At 35.6% G+C, this 6,000-nt stretch overlaps 1 pseudogene; it reads left to right on the forward strand.

Annotated features, from left to right (window-relative positions):
• LOC108538763 (heme-binding protein 2 pseudogene) overlaps window positions 1-4,192 on the forward strand; it is a 28,326-nt pseudogene extending 24,134 nt beyond the window's left edge.
• Window positions 4,193-6,000: the final 1,808 nt, after the last annotated feature.

Raw genomic sequence — 6,000 nt, forward strand, 5'->3', positions numbered from 1 at the left:
CAGTGGCCGGATCTCAGCTCACTGCAAGCTCCGCCTCCCAGGTTTACGCCATTCTCCTGCCTCAGCCTCCTGAGTAGCTGGGACTACAGGCGCCCACCACCACGCCCAGCTAGTTTTTTGTATTTTTTATTAGAGACGGGGTTTATGAAGACCTGAAAGGTTATTTCAGATCTCTCTCTCACTACACGTGTTTTGACATCATTGTGATTTCCAGTGCTTTTGTGTCTTACCACTACCTATTTATCAGCATCAAATAGTTTCACTTCCCATTTTCTTCAACTTAAGCCCTGATTTTTCTTCTTTTAAACACCCTCATACCTACTCTTCCATGTCTTTTTGCATGTTCCTTATTTGATTAATACAATCATTCACCTTTATGATCCTGTATCTGCTCTGCTGAAGGCTAACTAGCATTAGTCAGTACTTTGTATCAATTTATGTTCCTAGATTTTGTCTTACTTTTTATTTTAACTAGTCAACTTGAATTTTACCATACTATGCTAAGAGTATATAGTTAGATCCTAAACCTAGGAGAGGCACAGTCTGTGTTTTCAATTTCTCAGAGAAGACTTTTTTCTTTCTTTTCTTTTTTCATTTACAGCTGAGACAGAAACAAACTTCTCCATTTTTCCTCAGTAGGACAACATATTCTCCCCCCAACCCTGTCCCCCAAGCTCTTCTTTTACTAGTAATCCAGTTCTTTGAAGTATCTCAGTAATTAAGATGTGCCACTTCTAATTTTATGCAATTTTTAGTCCTAAGGCTTCAAAATATTTGCATGCCTGGGCAATATAATCTGAACTCTTAGTCTTAACTGACTTTGATAGTCCCATTTTACTACTCAAGAGCTATTGCAGAATCAGACTTAGCATTGTTGCTATGGCTTCCATTTCCCTTTTATTCCTATCTTATGGTATTTTCCTTTTTTTTTTCCTAAGAGGTAAATTTTAAATAAGTTTGTTATATTTTATCTAGCACTAATTTGTTTTGTGTTTATTCAACATTGTTTCCAGCTTTCAACTTATTTTTATTATTTCTTTTTATTTTGATAGATATTTGCTCACCCTAACCTACAGTTGGGGAAACATGACTATCCCAGTACCATGTGTAGAGCTAGGATTTGAACTCAGAAAGCCCACGCACTTTCCCACATACCCCAGGATGATATTTTAGTTTCTCAATTTCACTTTTAGACCTCATTAAATTATCATCCTCTTCTATTAAAATTAAAAAAGAGGGAAAACATAGAAGAAACATCTGCTTCTTATAACAATTCAGCTTTCCAAACTCTCCAAAATATTGATATGATTTTGGGAATCATATTTAGATTATTAAACTTTTAAGTGAGTATTTTTGGGGTGAAATATTTTATATCATTTTTCAGAGGCATAAGCTGTCCTCAAAGTATACATTAGTTAGTATTTTCCCAGGTTTTTTAAATGTATGTATGTATGTATGTATGTATGTATTTATTTATTTATTAAATTTTATTTTAGGTTTAGGGGTACATGTGAAGGTTTGTTACAGAGGTGAGCTCATATCGTGGGGATTGGTTGTACATATTTCATAACCCAGGAATTAAGCTCAGTACCCAATAGTTATCTTTTCTCCCCCCTCCCACACTCCACCCTCAAGTAGACCCCAGTGTCTGTCTTTCCCCCTTTGTGTTCATAAATTCTCAAAGTTTAGCTCCCACTTGCAAGTGAGAACATGCAGTATTTGGATTTCTGTTCTTACGTTATTTCCAGATTTTAGATTTTAATATTTTAAGACTAGGAAGTATGAAATATTTTCTTTAATTTCTTTGTATCAGTCACATTATGGAGAAGGCACTTAGAGTGAAGAAACACAATTAGAAAATAATCTTCCAAATGCCATCCCATACATAGGAGAATGTTTTGCATTTGAGGAAATCTTGCCCCACTGTGAGTCTGCCCTTTGCATCTGCCAGGCATCCCAGCGGTATCACTGGCCTGGTACCAACTTGTGTGGCTGTGACTGTACCCTGTCCTTTCAAAAATAAGACAGAGGAAGGCATGTAGGAGCAAAAGAGGTTAAAATCATATGTATACATGAGCATATTTAATGATTAATGATAAAGGACCACACTTTCCCTAGTATCAATCCCATATTTATCTATGACCAGCACTTTTCCCTAGCTAGCTGCTACTGTTGCCTTCAAATCTAGTGAGCATTTAGCAAGTTAACTGGCTCTAAGGGCTGAATATATTGGCCTATATTGCTTGTGACTGTTTCTATAGTTATCCTATATACGTCCATATGAGAAATTAAAAATCAAATGAATTAAATATGAAAGAAAGTGGAAACATATTTGGGTGAGAAGTCCATAACTTAAACAATACTCTATATATGTACTCTTTAATATGTAGAGTGCTAAATAATTTGAAAATACGGATGACATGGATGATCTCCTAAGAATAAAAATCAGCAAAATTGATCAGAGAAATATAATACATAAGTAGGTCAATAACTATAGAAAAAATGAGTAAAATACCAGAGAAAAATGAATCCTACAAAGCGCCTAACCTGATGGAGAGTGTTCATCAGAAGGAAGATTAGAAAAGTGAATAAATTGACTTTAAAATCTCTTCTTATTTGAAAAATTTTCAAACCTATATAAAAGTTAAAAGAGGAGTACAATTGACACCAGTGTATCCTACAACTAGATTTACTGCTAAAAATTTCCAAGTTTCCTCTATCTCTCTTTATGGATAGACACATATTTCTTTTTTGTCAAATCATCTGAAAGTATATTTCAACCATGGTGACACCTCACCTCTAAAAACTTCAGTATGCATCTGGCAAAACCAGGAACATCTTCCAACAAACACGGATCCATCATCCTATCTAAGAAATCAATACTGCTTATGTAATACTACACAGTATGTAGTCCATGCTAAATATCAAATTTCCCCATTTTTCCAAAATGTTTATAAAGATGATTTTTTCCCATTTTCATATAGGATCCAATAAAGGTTCACACACTATAATTGTTATGTCTCTGTAGTATCCTTAGAATGCTCCTCTTTCCCTCAGCAGACTCACTCTGTCCTTTGTGACTTTGAATCCTTTAAATAGGCCAGGTCGGTTGTCCTGAAGGATGTCACATATACTAGATTCTTCTGTTTATTTAGGGTTTAATACAAAAATATCCAGCAAGAACACTTTCAGGCTCATTTGTTTCTGTTTGTATTCTACGTTTTTATTTTGGGCATAATTTCATATTTTGAACATGTAGAACATTTATATGCATCAAAAATCAAAACTGGTGGCACAGCTTGATTAGCCTGGTGGCAGGTGGGCCCAGATGTCAACGCTTCATGGTGGTTCAAGCTATGGACACTGGGTTGGAAGGCCCCAGAGGAGGCAAACCCCCAGCTCTGAAGTCATGGGCTCTGACATTATGAACTGTTAAGTGAGTCAGCACTTCTGTTGAGTCTATGAACAGGGGTTCAGCCATCCAGATAGGCTTTACAAAACTGAACAGCTACATTCAAGGCAAAAGGAGAAAGAGATGAAAATAATGGTGACAGCTCCAGTCACAAGCTACACAGAGGTTGGTTCATGTCCTTTTAGTGAGTCTACCAAGACCATTTCCCTGTATCTCCTCTGAACAGCAATTCCATCTGCCCAGGCCTTCAGAGTCAGATGATTTTATTGAAGACACAGCCAGTATGACTATGTTTCATTCAATGGATACTGTAGGGCCCCAAAGAATCAAGAACAACTTCACTTTGGGAGGCTGAGGTGGGTGAATCACGAGGTCAGGAGTTCAAGACCAGCCTGACCAACATCCTGAAACTCCGTCTCCACTAAAAATACAGAAAAAATTATCCGGACGTGGTGGCACATGCCTGTAATCCCAGCTACTCAGGAGGCTGAGGCAGGAGAATTGCTTGCACCCGGGAGGCAGAGGTTGCAGTGAGCAGAGATGGAGCCACTGGACTCCAGCCTGGGCCACAGAGGGACACTCTGTCTCAAAAAAAAAAAAAAAAAAAAAAAAACTATTGACATTAGCAAGCATTTAAGCATTTTGAAGGACGAAGGAAAAGTTTTAAAAGTTTTCAATGAAAACGTTTATTACACTGCAGGCGACACCAGTCCTTTCAGATTGCTTAATAGGAATAATAAAGTGTAATTGATTCAGAAAAGGAGTCCCCAAAGAAAATGAATGAGAAAAGGAAAGGATGTTCCACTGCCAGGGGAAAGCTTCTGTTTAACCTAGACGTTAACGCTACCTATCATAAAGTGTGTGTCTAGCATCTTGTTTTTGAGAGTACTACAATGACTCAAGCTTATTTCCAATGTGCCTTTTCAGTGTGTGAAACTTTGTCACAGGGGACAATAATCTATACACATGTAAATTGGTCATAACTATGGTGGTCTTTGTTTTCTGTGGGGATTCAGGGAAATGTCATGTTACTTCCCCCTTCTTCGTTGCATCACAATCATGTTGCCTTGTGTCAGTTGGATGCTATCCTCTACAGATATTATCAATAAAAATATTAAAGATTTTATTTAACAAATCAAAACTATAGGATGTGATATAATCAGGGAAGTCTTGTTCTCACACATACCCCATCTACTCCATTCCTACTTATTTCTTATAAGCAACTTCTGTCATCAGTTTCTAGTTTATCTTTCCTGTATTTTCTTTTGTAAAAATAGAAAAAACATATTTAATTTCTTATTTTTTATTTCTCACAACAGATTTGACAATACATACACTCTTTTCCATATTGTTTTTCTTAAAATAAATTTTCTTTTAAAATAACGTTAGGCTTTCAGAAGAGTTGCAAAGATATTAGAGTTCTCATATGCCCCTCACATGGTTTCTCCTGAAGTTGAAATTACGTTTTCCTATCTAATATTTGTCAAACCAAAAGAAAAAATCAATATTTACGAACGACTATTCACTGGATTTTACAAGTTTTCCACTAATATTCTTTTCTGTTCCAGAATCCCATGAAGATCTCACATGGATGGAATGGATTTTGTCACATGTCTCTTTAGTCTTCCCTGGTTTATTAAAGTTTGTCAGTTTGTAATTTATTCATGACCTTGCCATGAGATGTATTGGTTGGGTATTTTGTAGAATACCCACCAAGTTGGGTGATGTTTTTCTCATGAAGAGGTTGGGATTATGGGTTTTTGGGAAGAATATAACAGAGATAAAGTACCTTTCTCATCAGGCCATATGGGGGACATGCCATCAACATGACTTACGACTAGTGATGTTAACTCTGCTCAGTTGGTTAAGGTAGTACTTGCTAGAGTTTCCAACTAAAAAATTATTGTTTTTCTTTTTCCATATTCTATTCCTTAGGAATGAGTGAGTCACTACATCTGGTTCATGCTAAAAGGGGGGTGGAGGGTTAAGCTCCACTCCTGAAGGGGGTGTAACACCTTGCTTTTCCACTTTTCAGTATATCTTGCAAACCACTCTATATCATATTCTTTGTCCTCTTTACTTTTTATGTCTGTTAGAGTAGTTGCTTGTTTGGATATACCATATCCATGCCCCGGGGATGAACATTTAGGCTTTTCCCAATAGTATTAAATTATAATATTAGTTATAAATATTAAATTGTAATAGATGCCTTTTATCAAATTAAATAAGATCTCTTCTCTTCTTGGCATGCTGAGAATTCTTAACGGAGTGGTGTTGAACTTTATCCAATGCTTTTCTGTATCTACTGAGATATTATTTACTTTTTTTTATAATATAAAATTTATTTGGTAAACATCTTTAGGTTTTCATTTTTGTCCATACATACAACACATATGTAGAAGTATTTTAAAACAAATCCCAGTCCTTTCATAATATGAATTTTTTCATGCATGAGTTTTTAACTCTTGGCTGGCTAAATATTATTTAATTAGTTGGATGTATGGCTGACATATGATTAAATCTTTGCCTTTCTTTTTTTTTTTAAGTCATATATTATTTATTTATTTATTTATTTTTTATTTTATTTT

Source organism: Rhinopithecus bieti, unplaced genomic scaffold (assembly GCF_001698545.2).
Source record: "Rhinopithecus bieti isolate Rb0 unplaced genomic scaffold, ASM169854v2 scaffold_15113, whole genome shotgun sequence".
In the NCBI taxonomy this organism is placed as follows: domain Eukaryota; kingdom Metazoa; phylum Chordata; class Mammalia; order Primates; family Cercopithecidae; genus Rhinopithecus; species Rhinopithecus bieti.